Genomic DNA, 15,221 nt, shown 5'->3' on the forward strand with positions numbered 1-15,221 from the left:
AAGATCTTTAATGATATGCTGACTGGAGCGATAGCACAGTGGGTAGGACGCTTGCCTTACAAGTGGCCAACATGACTGACCCGAGTTCAATTCCTCCGCCCCTCTCGGAGAGCCCGGCAAGCTACCGAGAGTATCTTGCCCGCACAGTAAAGCCTGGCAAGCTCCCCGTGTTGTATTCGATATGCCAAACACAGTAACAATTGTCACAATGGAGAGGTTACTGGGCCCGCTCGAGCAAATTGATGAACAACGGGAGGACAGTGACAGTGAATGATATGCCAGAATGATAAATATCTATAACATTGTTGAGTCAGTTCTTCAAAGCCCCCAGTCTGTATTTTGATCAGTTGTAAGCTACCTCTTACAACTGGGAATTTCCCTGACAATTCTTATTTTTCTACTGGCTTTGTCATTGAAGTACATATCTTCATCTGGGCCAACTGATGAACATTTTGTATTGGTCAAGATTCAGTTTTATTTGATCATTCATTTCTTAAGAGTGTATTGAACTTCCCATTATACATGAAGAATGTGTTCTTGTTACCTCTTTATTTGGATTAGTAGTACTCATTTAGTACTGTACATATGAACTGATTTTTATGTGTGTGCTCTTGAAGTATGTAATAGATTTGTAAAGTTTTTTTGTCAAGTTTCCAGGGGTTGAGAAAAGTTGTCAGAGACCTAGTAGCTCTTCAGTTACTTAAATCCGTGTTCAATGTTGTGCTAAATTTAGAGAACTTTTAAAAATAGGCATGTCAGTATTGGTGTTTGATTTACCAAAAATAATGTTTCTTTAAAGTCTGCATGGCAGTTTTAGACTTCTAAGGGTAAGTCAGTCTGTATGTATTGGAAAAGAAATATATGTAAGATCGTCAAACTCACCTTGAAGTTTTTAAAATGTCTATAGTAAGTAGTGAGTGTCAGAAATGGATAAATTAAATGACCCTTCAGAGTGTGTCATTTAAATGGAAGCATTTAATTGGATCAGTGTGTGGATCTCATATACTGTTCTCGATCAGAGCCTGGCAGGCATTCTTCATTCCATTCTAATTCTCAAGGTAATGAGAGACTTCTGACTATAGTTCCTTGCAGTTGCCATTCATAAAATTGTTGATCAGACCTCTTAGGTCATGTTTGCAGTGCCTTTCAGAATGTCACAGGACTTCTGCCATTCACTAACAGCCTTCTTGATCAGTTCTATTATGATACCATAGTTGCCACAAGGCTAACATTTTAACATCCAATGGGATTTTTCTTTCTAAATGATTTTTCTTTTTAATTTTTCTTTTTAAATAATTGAATGTTGTGTCAATCACTGGGCTATTTTTTGGTCAGTGATTGTGAATCAAAACTTAGACCAGAATACAAAATGACTGACAGAAATTCTTTAGCACAACTCTCACGCTGCTGCTCAGTATTTTGGGATACTAGTATGTGGGCTCATCAGCAGAAAACAGTTGCCATATAGACCTCTCAGAGCCCAGAAATGCTTGAGAGAGCAATTGGCTGACTAGGCTTTCATTGATAAGACCTTTGAATGGGAAAAGGTACGTTGTTAGCGTTCTGTATTTCCTATGTCATCTCACGTATGTGTCAGTTACTCCAAGCAATTTTAGTGATTAGCAGCATTCTTCACATTCTGGTTAGCAGGAGGAGTTGGATGTTCAGTATGGGGCAAATTACAGGAAAGATGCTTTATTTCCTTTTAATGTGTGATGCATAAAAAGTTTTCATTTGGTTTATCCTTTATGTCTCTGACTGAATTTCAAGGCACAAAATTAGAAAATAAGAAAAAAAATCTATTAGAATCATGGGTTTAAAGTTCTGCACCTTTGAAGTTCTATCTGTTACTTATGCAAGATTTTGGAGACCCATGCCATTTAAGATGGGAAAAAAACACAGTCATTTTCAAAGGGATACAATTACTCTTCTTCCATGGATTTAAGTAAACATGTAACCCATGATCCCAGAAAATTTGCCAAGTGGATGGCAAGATTAATAGCATTCTTAAGTAGCACTTGCACCATCCCCCTATAAGAGACATTAGAACTCTCTCTCCAGAATTCAATTTATGAAATTTTTCTGCAGCTCCTAGGTTAGGTAAGCAGTTTAATATTGTTTTCTATCAATAAAACAAATTTCAATATCCACTTTAATCATTTTCAGCAATTCTCAGACAAGGATGAAACTTATTTGGGGATTGAATTGGGGCACAAAATTTTCAAAAAATTAAGATTAAAATGGTGAGAAATGAATGCTATGAAAAGTGCTCTGCAAAAGTAGTATTCTTAAAAATGTTTTAAGCTAATTAAGGTTTTAAAATGTTTGCTCTGGGGGCCATGGCATGATATGTGCTCTGCCTCTTGGGTCAGATCCTCAGTCCTTATTTAACCCTTTAAAGTTACAGGTTTCTTATGTATACAAGGTAGTAATTCCTAGTCAGGCAGCCATTCTTCAGTTTGATTGGTTAGAAGTGGTGAGGTTTTTAAATGTTCTGATGCTATTTTTGAGAATTACGATTGTTTATTTTTCATAGGTACAGTGCTATACTTTTTATTATAAGATCTTATTCGAACAAGATCTAACTTTAATTGGAATGGTCTTGGATATAAAGCAGTTTAAACAATTGCAATTTAAACCAGAATGGGCACCCATAAGTAAATCCAGAGTGGAAGGAAATTGATGGGAATAAACAGAGAGAATTAACGATTATTTAAAAAGAAGAGATTTAGAACTGAGCTTAATATTTTGAGGCTGAAGATAGTAGAAAGACTCTGTGAAGCCTTTCCTCCATGCCCTTGGGATGGTGAGCATCTTCTGGAGGCGTGGGGTCATGGTCCTCTTTCACAATTCCACAGATAACCTTTCTGAACTTGGCTTTTCAATTAGTAAGGAGGCTGCCTGTTTCCCTGTCCTGGAACATTTTAGCATCTTTACTGGGCCCTCTACAGCTTGAGTCAAGGTGCATCCCTTTAGGTAAGTCCTAGATGATGTTTGTAGTTCACTGTTCTCTCTTTGGTTCAGGCTTTTCTTGCCCTCAAAGAATTGTGAATTCTGGCTAGGTACTTTTTTTTCTTTTTTTAATTTATTCTAAGATCTCCGAAGCATTATAAAAGGATACACTTTTGCTCTGAGGAATTTTTAGTTAAGATTTTTATTAATTTTTTTATTAAGTCACTGTGGTTTACAAAGTTATTCATAGATGAGTTGCAGATATACAGTATTCCAATATTAATCCCGCCCCATTTTATTTGTTGTTTTGGATCTAGTAGGTCTTACAACTGGCTCCATGCTTAGGGATATTCCTGTCAGGTGTTAGGAGACCATATAAGATGCTGGGGATTGAACCCAGATTGGGTACATGCAAGGCAAATGCCCTGCCCATTGTACTACCTCTTCAGGCCCTCAAGTTGGTTTTGGGGCCACACCCCGCAGTGCTCAGGATATGTTCCTGGTTCTGTGCTCAGGGATCATTCCTAGCTGTGCTCAGGGGTGATACAGTGTGTCATCCACATGCAAGGCAAGTGCCTTAGCCCTTGTACTTCCTGCGGCCCTCCCCCTGCTGTTGTATTGTTTGAGCATGGTGGAAATTTGTTCATTTATGTTCTCCCTTACCCCAGTCTTTCTTCCAGAAGTCCTTGTTTACTCAGGAACAAATAATTAAAATGAAATAATTTGAAGTGCTACAGGGAAAGACAAAGACATATGTTTAGAGAAGCTGCTTCAACTTTCTATTACCAGTTTGTTGAAGAATCATACTAACCTCTTCCAGAAAACACTGACAGACTCTTGGTTTTGTAAACTTTTACCTGTTAATTTTCCTTTAGAAATGAGAAAGACAGCTGAAATCTGCTGGGTCTATTTATCTTGCTCTTTATTCTCAATGTGGAAACCACCAGGAACTAATAAAAAAAGAATAGGAAATGACCAGCTAGTAGATGGGAAATACCAGTTCCCCTCGGAAGCGTCACAGATTATCCAAGGACCTTGAAGTGCTGGTCAGAGGGGCAACAAAATACTGCATCTGTTTTCTGCAAAGGGTGTCTCTTTCCCATGGCGAGGAACATCTGCAGCTCTGCAGGCACTCAGAAATGTTTGATGTCATCCAGATTCCTTGATTTATGCTCATATGAATCTTTGGACACTGGGATGGGTGCCCTAGGCTTTTAGGGGGAGGGGCACCTACACCCCCAAAGGTACAGTTTTGTTTGGATATTTAACTGGAACTGAGTAGTGTGGGATGGGAGAGTAATCTGTCTCAAGTTCAAGAAAAGTACAAAGTAAATGGAAACGCATCCCTTCAAATATAGGAAATCCCAAGTTGCTTTTATGTTTTCCCTTGCAGCTGTGCAAAATAACATCTTTGCAATTTAACCTTGCCATTGAGTTTTAGCTCTTTTCTGATGTGTGGCCTTCTGAATGTTAGTTTTTAGTATTTCCTTATTACAGTGTATTATAGCTTGCATCTGCACTGATTATTGTCCTTTGTTAGCTTGAAGGCTTGTTTTATCCAAAGAAACGAACAGAAAGATAACAGCAGTTTTGAATTGCAGCTCTCCCCCTTTTATTTTTTAAAAAACACTGCTTCTGTAAAAACTGTGGCAGGAAAATAGAAGGGGCGTACTGTTGTCCCCAGGGATAAAATAGGCAAGGAACCAAAGGAGACTGAATTTCTACTTAGCAATGATTTTATTAATGAATCCCAGTAGAGTTTTAACAGTGCAGGATTTCCTCCTTTTGTGATTCACCGTGACCTCCAAGAAAGAATTCTTTTGGATAGTACTCATATGACATTTTTTGATTATATGTTTGAAATAATTAGATGTTTATGCCCAGAAAAAATGTCATATAAAATTTATTAATAGTGCAGGAAAAGTGCACATGTACTTTCATTTATTTGGCAGTGTTGTGGATTGAATCCGGGCCTCATACTTGTGTACTTTCTTGTGTAAATTGTTATTTACATAAAATGATACAGATTTCTACCATAAGCTAGTATTTGTACTTACAGAGAATATTTTTCATAGAGACTGATAATTTGTCCTCCCTCCCCCCTTGCATTGAAAGGCATCTAGGCCTAAGGATAGAAATGTAAAAGTAGAAGAGGTTTTGGTAATTGGTTTTTCAGGTTAGGTTGGGTCAACGGTAGAATATATAATTTATAAAATACTCTCAGTGACTTTAAAACTTTTTATACAAAAGATGTAGAATTAAACCTGTGTTCCCATGGGAATTACCATTAGGTATAAGGCATCTTCTATGGGGAAAAAAGTGATGGAAACTGGAGGGTATAATGAAGATTGTTGATTTCATGTGTCACTCAGTGACATTAAATATTATTTCTAAGCTTCAAAATTCTTACTTGGAAGAGGTCCAAAGAAGAGAGGTTCCCAGTAAGATCCTGAAGAAATTTTCCGTTGAGTAGCAATTGCTTTGCAATGGGTACATCTTCCCCAAACTGCAAAGTGAGAACCATCCTGGATTTTTTTCATGCATGTATCTCATCTGGGGAGTATTTATAGTGCATAGTATAGATCTATCAAGTTATTTATTCTAGATGAAATATTACAGCATATATGTGTGTCCTGCTTGTACTCACTGCACCTCACTTCATTGAGGTAGTGAATCAAGTGCTTCCTGATATAATGTTTAGAAGCTGCTGGTGATATCTGCATAGTTGCCTTATTTTATGTGGTTGATTCTGGATCTTTAACTGCAGATTAATTACTTGTTGTGCGTACTGTGGGGTGTATGGCTGTTTTCGGAATCCCATTTGTGACTGTTATTTAACCATGCTTTGTGGACAAAAATGCTGGTCTTCTTTACTTAAAAAAAAATTGATAAAAAGAATGGAGATGCATTTTTCCAAAAGAGGCGCTGAGAAGAAAATTGCACTAGAGTTCTTAAAAAAAATTATTTTACTTTTTTATTATTAAAAATATGTTTTTGTTTTTGGTTATACCCAATGTGCTCAAGGCTTATTCTTGGCTCTCTGCAGGCTCAGGGGATCCTAGGGGGTCCTGGGATATAATACTGGTTGGATACGGGCAAGGCAAAGTGCCTTACCCACTATACTATTTCTCTAGCACCACTTTTTTTTTCTTTTTTTGCCTAAAAGGGCAGAATCTCATATATAAGCCATGCACTCTGCCATGCACTGAGCACATTCCTTGCACCCATGCTGGACCTTTTATATAAGTTCTTTAATGAAGTATGATTTGTTTTTATATTAGCTCATCATACATTAATAGAATTTAGAGTAGTAAGTAACCAAAGAGATTGTCTATAAATATGTTGGACTTCTGAGCAGTGTGGACACATTTTCTCCACCATACCTCTGCTGGGTAATATCTATGGCATCACTCAAAACAGCCAGTCACTGTCACTGTCCTCCCGTTGTTCATCAATTTGCTCGAGCGGGCCCAGTAACCTCTCCATTGTGACAATTGTTACTGTGTTTGGCATATCGAATACAACACGGGGAGCTTGCCAGGCTTTACTAGGGCAAGATACTCTTGGTAGCTTGCCGGGCTCTCCGAGAGGGGCGGAGGAATTGAACTCGGGTCAGTCATGTTGGCCGCTTGTAAGGCAAGCGCCCTACCCACTGTGCTATCGCGGGCCCGCTTGAGCAAATCGATGAACAAAGCAGCCAGTACTAAGAGTTAATATCTGCTGCGTTTTCACCTTTGCCAATTTATGCTTGTCATTTAACAACAAAGACAAATCTCTTCTCCCTTATTTTTCATAATTGTTCCTTTTTTCTTTTGGTGAGGGTTGGGTGGTGGTGGATTGGGCTATACCCAATGGTGGTTTGGGACTACTTTCAGTTCTGTGTCCAGGGATTGTTCCCTGCTGTGCTTGGGGGACACGGGGTGTTAGGGATTGAACCTGGACTGACCACAATGCAAGGTAAAGGTAAAGGTAAAGGCCCTCCCGTTGATCATCGATTTGCTCGAGCGGGCCCAGTAACGTCTCCATTGGAGACTTTGTTGTTACTGTGTCTGTCATATCGAATACGTCATGGGGAGCTTGCCAGGCTCTGCCATGCGGGCGAGATACTCTCGGTAGCTTGCCAGACTCTCCGAGAGGGGCAGAGGAATTGAACTCGGGTCGGCCATGTTGGCCGCTTGCAAGGCAAACGCCCTACCCGCTGTGCTATTGCTCCAGCAAGGCGTGTGCCTTAATGCTTTTACTGTCTCTCAGGTCCTGAAAGTCCCTGAAGCTACGAATCCAATTGGGATTCTCAGCATACTTGGCTGAGTACTTGCCAGATAAGTGGATTTAAAACAGCTGTTTTGTCTTAGGTCTGTTCTTTGCCCAAGGGGAGTATAGAATTAAATAGACTGGAAATCAGACCTGAGATCACCTGATTTTGACTCCTGTGCATTTACAGTGAACACCTGGAATCTCCACAGCTTAAATGTATTGCCAACGGTTACACACTTGAGAAATAGCAAGTTTTGTTTCAAACCTAGCGTTAGTAATGAAAAGGTACTTTGAACTCCAAGTTAGAAAGGTATAGTTTGTGCTTTGGGGTGCATTTGATCAAGTAATATTCCCAGCAATATTTAAAGAGGGATTCAGTTTCACCACCTACAATTGTAATGATAATTTGAAAAGCTGTAAACATTAGGGCTGGAAAGATGGTACAGCAGGTAAGGTGCTTGTCTTACATGTGGTTTACCTGGGTATGAACCGTGATGGTCTTAATAGCATCGCCAGAGTGATCCCTGAGCAGACCTGGGTCTGGCCTTCTCTCCCCACACCCCTCCAATTTCTTCCCTGACATTTGATAATTTGATAATCATTTATGTATGCAACCCCACTTCTCAGCTTGGTAAGATGGAAAAGGAGTGACTTTGGAAGTTACTGGATATGGAGTTCAGAACCATTACTTTTCTGTTGAGTAGCAGGTCAAGTTACTTAACCATTGAGTTACAGTTGCTCCCCTTTTCCCTTCTTTGTTAGTGAGGTTTTTTTTTTTTTGAATGAAAGATCGTGGCACATGTTGGCCAGTAGAGCTCTAGCTCAGTCATATGCCAAATGTTAGCCTGGCAGAGGGCTCTCATGCCCTACGGGAAGACATGCATTGCTCATTTTTCTTCTCTGATCTTTCCTGTATTCGTGACCATTCCTCAAGGAATCAGTTATTTGATTTTATATTTGGTAATGGCATCTCCTATGGTCTTCCTGGTGCTCACCTGTGAAAATGTCCCTCCTTCACACAAAGCCCTCTGACGAGACAGCAAAGATGGAAAACAGGGTACGGGACATTATGCATGGTGTGCTAGGAGGATGCATTGCCAGGGAGTAAACCTAGGTCTCATGCATACACATAAAATGCAGAGGCACTTTACCAGTTCATTCATCCTTGGCCCCAGGAAGGCCTGCTTCACTTCTTCCTGGCTGATGGAAGTTGGGGTCTATTGGAATGGATGTGGATGACTTTTACCAGAGAAGGGGACCTATATTGGAGGTCCCCTTCTCGGGTAAAAGGCTTATTGTCATGCTGAGGAACTTGTGTTTGTGCAGTGTGTGTGTGTGTGTGTTGTCTTTGAAAGTGCTGAAATGGGGAAATGGCCCAAGATTACTGAAAATGTAATGTTTCTCATCTTTTCCCCACCTGATAAATTATTTTGGAGGGGGAAAGAGGAATTTCTTTTTAGACTTGAAGTTCAGTCTATTATAAAAGGCCAAGGAAAATATCATTCATTGGTTTATGGTAGCCTACCATCTCTCTGTGCTGCAGCGTATATCTTTCTTGCTGCAAATATGAGCTCATAACATTACTTTCCTGAACTTACTAAGAGAAAAAGCAGTTGTCCTTGTGCTTCTCCTAATTCTGGGCTCACCTTCCTGACAAAGTTCTTTGTGGTTCATACCACATTTGGTTTCCTCCTTCATCATGAGCCTATTTTTCTATGTTGTTTTAAAATAGGAACTGCCCAGTTAGATTAATTGATTTGGATGATGCTGTTTTAGCTTTCTAGAATGTCATATTTTAGTGTTTTCCATGCTACAAAATCAGTCATCTGTTTAAGGTGTATAACATTCCCCCCCCCCCCAGACTTCTCAAAAATCAGTTCTTATGAATGTGCAGATAATGTTGGTTGTGTTTATTATTTCCTTGTTTTGTTATTATTAATTTCAAAATTGCATTCTCATTTCTTCTCACTCCTCCTGGACTACCTAAGTTGTTTTTCTTCCCCCCCCCAGAATTACAAATAAATTAGATTTTCTTTACATTTTTCCGAAAGTCCTACAATAAACCTATGTTAATTGTTAAAGAATATAATTGTTAATTTAGTCTTTATCATTAATTGTTAATTAAACTGAAAGAAGTTGAGAATAGCTTTCCTTTATTGCTTCTTCTGAATTATGACAAGAATTTTGACATGTTTTAAGATTATAGAGTAATAATACCTCAGAGTTTCTTCCTACATGCTGATACTGTGGACATTTATGGTTCAGAACTAAGAAAACTGATACATTATTCTTTTGTTTCTCTGGACAGTAATTGGAAAATTCAGAGCAATTTATCTGTTTTGCTTCTCTCCTACTTGCACCCATATTTCTTCATGCTGCCACATGCATATACAATATTTCCCCTTGTAAAAAGTTTACAAAGTGTGCTTTTAATTGGCTACCTTGCATTCCATTTCTTTCAAGTCCAGTCTTGGTCCTGGAAGAATTTTTTTTTTTTTGTGGTGGTCAGTTCATGCAGAACCTCCCAAGGTCATTGGGCTTGCCATCCCCTTTTCAGAAAGAAAACAACAAAAAGTCTCTGAACTTTCCCCTGAAAATCTACCTTCTTTAACAAAAGTGCCCCTTAGCTATAAGGCTATAGCCACCTTCTCGATGATTCCTGTGCCTTACTCATTGTATTATCTCTGGGCCCTCAAGTTCAGTGTTCCTAAATCTCGAAAAGCTGTACATCTGCTTAGCAAGGTTGCAAAATGGTGGCAGGTATGTATGTATATGCAGGTAGTGTAAATTCAGGCAAATTTTGAGAAGGCCATGTTCCTTATCAGCTTCAGATCAGTGTGGTCTACAGTTGATCTGGCTTTCAATTGCTGCCTTTGTTTTACTCTTAAATTATAAATTAGTTCACTTGGCCTCATCATTATCAGTTTACAATGTCCTCCTATCATAGACATCTAACTTATGTTAAGTTGACCTTAAACGTTTGCTTAAAAATAATAGTAGTTGGGCTGGAGATGTGGTTCAGTATTAGAGGAGGGAATGTTTTGCACATATGAAGACTTGAATTTAGTCCCCAGCACATTAGAAACACAACCACCCCCAATCTATATTTTCTCATGCAACATTCTGTTAAATATTTTAACCATTTTTATTCAACTAAAGAAATAGCAATCTCTCTAGCACTGCAGGAAAAACAGACAGCATTGGACTTTAAGAGAGACAGTGCAGTACTCGGGAAAACCACATGTGCTGTGCTGTGTGGTCTAAGTAATTTTCAAGGATAATTATATCCTAGCCTTAGCTTTGATTTTAGGATCCAAGTCTTACATAAAAGGTGATTCTGTAGTGTTTAGTTGTGAATTATTTGGCAGAATGTACAGGAATGAAGCACTTTATTTTCAGTAGTAGTGTTAAAAGTTTTTTTTTAAAATATTTTTAATAAAACAGGACTTTAAGCCAGATATGCTTTACTGTTCAAATACAAACCAGCTATTAACCCATTTCTAAACGGATGTTATTTTTACCCTTCATTTATTTGTATAGCAACAGTCCATTTTTATCATTGAGTTTGTTCTCTATGGAAAGCTGTAGTGGTTGAGAAATGTGGGCTGTGTCAAATAAATTGGAGAGCCACTTGCTTAAAGTAAAAGCATATTTTATTTCCCAGAGGTGGGAGTTCATGGGAATAGTGATGTTGTTTACTTCTGATCATTTGTCCAGCTGATTGGTGATAGAATTAAGTCTCTATTCTTCTTCTAATATGAAAGCTTCTAATTGAAAATGCAAGGCACTTATGGGGCACTTTGACTCCATCAAATTAATGAGAAGAACATTAAGAGCCTAGTAGATGCTTGGCCAAGGACCCAAATGGGCAATTCACAGGGAGTAAATTAATTTGTAAAAAGCCATGGAAAAATGTTGAATATATCCAGTATTCAAAAATTTAGGAACAAAAATACTACCTTTTCTTCTGTTGGCAAAATGAAAAATGCATGAACACACCTAATGCTGCAGCGTCACAGCAGTCTGGTGCATTAGCAGATACCTGGCTGCACAGTGTCTCCTTGGAAAACAATATGGCAAGATTACCATGACCTGCAGAATTATTCCTACCCTTTCATTCTGTTCTTAGAATATTCTTCTGAAGCGTATTGTGTATCACTAGGAAATGGAGGTTATGGACGAGAAAATATTCAGCCTCATGAGCTCTGAAATCAAAATAACTCAAGTTCAAATAGGAAAATCATTCTCTAAGTCGCAACTTTTCTTTAGAAGAAATAATATATAGTCATTAAGTGGATATATAAAGACAAGAGCAATGTGTAAAATTTTATCAGTCAGAGTGAAAAAAAAGGGCACAAAGTTAAATGTACACTGTAATTAGGACAGTGTTAAACTACCATTGTTAAATCAGGCTTCAACCAAAGTATTACCTGAATATTTTTCATCGAGGTGTGGCAAGCTTGTAGATGTATTTTCTATTGTTTTTAAAATGAAATCTTCATCAAGGCAAAGAGAGCATTAAGGAATTAGATAAGGCCTTGGTAAAATGAAAATGAGATGTTGGTATGACTTCATTTTTAATCCAGGGGATTGTGTCACTTCCTTTGGTGTGTTGCCTAGTTCTGCTAGTGGTTCATTTGCTGTGTAAATGGATAGTCTTAAATGCCTTGGTATTAATGAGAAGTAATTTTGGTCATTAAATTAACATGTTTGGGCCATATTTTTAAAGTTCAGAACCCATCTTCTGAGTATCTGTATTTGCAAAAGTTTTTGTTGTAGCTTTGTGTGCTGAGAAAGAAAGCCAGGGAACCTGGTAGAAGTAGGTATTTTTCTTAAATATCTTTGAGAAAATATTTGAATCATCAAAAGCTTTGACAGATGCTCCTGAATATAAGGTTGTGAATTGTTTTGACTGTCCTGACTTCTGAAATTTTCAGGTGATATCTTTATATAAAACATATTTCTAATCAATATATTAATGATGCATGTTTTTGGAAAGAGGTTCGCGATCCTTTCTAGTAGTGCTTATTATCTCTTTAAGATTTATAATATAAATATCTATGATCAGTCATTTTTGGATGAAGGTTGAAATTCGCATAAATTCTTGTTCATATGGTATAGGTGAATCCTAACCAATAAAGAGCATGTCTACTTCAGACTTATGATCTCTTGGTTATTTTTTATTTATTTGTATATATTTTTCTTATTGTTCTAGAAGAAACTCAGATTTTTTTTATAGAGAAAATAATATTTTGACAAAAACATGGTGATTTTTGATAGCTGTATATTTGTTGTGTTTGGTGAGGAACTAGTGTATGAACCATGTATGAGTAGTACATTTTCTGCTTGATTTCTGTTTGGTATCTTTATTTAGGACCAGGCTACCTGGAGTCATTAGATTGTGGTTATTCACAGATTAGTGAGTTGTTAAATTTAAAAATACATCTACTAAATTTTATCATCTAATTAAATTTGTTTTTTGTGAGATGAGTTAAAGAAATAGAAGATGATCTACATTTTACTTAGAGGAGATTCTTTCCTGAGTTTCTTCAACTCTTTGTTTCCTTACTGGAGTCTGTATGTTAACTAAAAATAATGAGATCCTGTTTATTGACAAGTATAATCAACATATATTTGTTGAGAACTTCACAGATTCTTTTGTGAGGTACTTATAAAATGCATTTATGTATTTTAGACATTAAACACAAGATTAAGCTTTGATTTCAGATTATAATAAGTAAAGTAAGTAAAGTAAAGGCCCTCCCGTTGATCATCGATTTGCTCGAGTGGGCCCAGTAACGTCTCCATTGGAGACTTTGTTGTTACTGTGTCTGGCATATCGAATACTCTCGGTAGCTTGCTGGGCTCTCCGAGAGGGGCGGAGGAATCGAACTCGGGTCGGCCATGTTGGCTGCATGCAAGGCAGACGCCCTACCTGCTGTGCTAATACCTGGCATTTATTGTTTATTTATTTATTTAATTTTTTTTTTTTTAATTAGTGAAATGCCATGAGGTACATTTGTAGACTTACAAATTTTTGTGCTTGGGTTTCAGTCATACAATGATCAAGTGCCCATAGTACCTGGCATTTAGGCCAAAGGTTTACTAATTAGTGAAAAGTAGGTGCATATAATTTGTAACTATAAAATTTGATTAGAAAGCAAGTCAATGAGGGATTATTTTCCTTTACTATTCCCCGAAAGGAGAGAGTTTACCGATCTTTGAATTGACATGTTTTGGTACTGCTGCAGAAGAATGTCCTTTTTTTTAAGGCTCCACTAGTCATTGTTTACTTCACAGGGAGTACTAGGCTTGCCATTTCAAAAGGATTAAAAATATATTCATTACCTGATGGATCTCATGGTTGCTCCCTCACAATGCAAGAGGAAATGAAGTGAGTCTCTCGCCCACTAAACCCAAGTTCTTTCAGGATTTTGAGTTCACAGAGGAAAATATAGCCATGACTCCATGGAGGAAGGACTTGGCATTGGCATTGAGGCAGTATTTGAGTAGTAAATCCCAGATCAGGAGACAAGAAGTACAAAGGTGTAGGGAATTCTATCATAGAGATGGTGGAACTGGGGGAGGGTACTTGTTGGAAACCCAGGGTGAGCATGGTAGGGAAGAACGTGGCAGATCTCACACGGAGACTTGGAAATACCTAAGTATTATTTTCTGAGAAATGGAGAATCCAGTGAAATTTCCCATAGGTGAAGTTCTTGATAATTTGGGAAGACTTGAGGGCAGGGACTTCCTTCTGGGATGGATTTCATTTGGGGAGGTGGTAATCAGAAGACTTACTGTATATAACTCCATTAGGTAGTGGAATGATGAGTAGTTCAGTGAAGATGCTGATCAGAACAGAAAGAACTGAGCAAAAACATGGATGTTACTGCTGCTACTGCATTTTTTTTTTTAAATCAGTGCCGGAGATTGAACTCTAGGTATCCCACATGAAGGGCATGTGCTCATATGCCCTAATGCTCCTTGCCCCTGGATGCCTATATATATATATATATATATACACACACACACACACATATATATGTATATGTATATATATTATATATCACAAGAGAAAGGTGACTGCAGATCTTTTTTTAAAAATGAAGTTTTAGGCTGAATGATAGGGATAAAAAATTATTCTATAATATCTTTGTTTCAAGTTACCAGTCTAACTTGTGACCTTATACATCGAGTTCTGTGGGCTACAGAATTAGTCCGCAGAACTGTAAGTTGCCTTAAACATAAAAGTGTTTATGTTTACATACACAAATTATATAACTTCCTTTCCAAGGACACCTCTCCACATATTTGAAGACTAAGGAAAATTCTGGACTTCCCTGTAAGCCTGTATTGTTGTGCACATTTTGTCAGCTGTGTGCTGGCGAAGGGAGGTCAGGGTTTCATTGCTGTCTCATGTGGGAATTCTGGTTTCATGAATTGCTATTTTCCTATTGATCTCCCTCTTTCCTTTTCCTTTTCCTTTTCCTTTTCCTTTTCCTTTTCCTTTTCCTTTCCCTTTTCCTTTTTCCTTTTTCCCTTTTCCCTCTTCCCTTCCCTTCCCTTCCCTTCCCTTCCCTTCCCTTCCCTTCCCTTCCCTTCCCTTCCCTTTCCCTTTCCCTTTCCCTTTCCCTTTCCCTTTCCCTTTCCCTTTCCCTTCCCCTTTCCTTTCCTTTCCTTTCCTTTCTTTTTTTTCTTAGAGTAGTGCTTCCTTTCTTTCGTAGAGTAATGCTTCTCAAACACTAACAGGCCTATTTGGGATCTTGTGGAACTGTAGATTTCTATTTCTCCAGCCCCACAGGTTTTCATTTCAAATAAATTTTCTTGCCATGCAGATGGTGCTGGGCTTTGGTGGCTAAGCCTCACCCAGCTCTGCAGGAAGTACACTTCTACTTAAATTACAAAACTTTGGAAATTATTTTTTGACGATAGGAAGGAACTTCATTGTTCCAGGATTTTAGTGTTATTTTAATATTGCTGTGAAGGCAGATTTTGTTTGTTCTGTGTTTTTC

The 15,221-nt window shown here is 38.0% G+C and overlaps 1 protein-coding gene across 18 annotated transcripts in view; it reads left to right on the forward strand.

The window, feature by feature from the left end:
- The window catches only part of PARD3 (par-3 family cell polarity regulator), a 668,633-nt gene that overhangs the window by 24,352 nt on the left and 629,060 nt on the right, over positions 1-15,221 (forward strand). The window lies entirely within an intron of this gene.

The sequence above is a fragment of the Sorex fumeus genome, unplaced genomic scaffold (assembly GCF_029834395.1).
Source record: "Sorex fumeus unplaced genomic scaffold, SorFum_2.1 ptg000007l, whole genome shotgun sequence".
Classification (NCBI taxonomy): domain Eukaryota; kingdom Metazoa; phylum Chordata; class Mammalia; order Eulipotyphla; family Soricidae; genus Sorex; species Sorex fumeus.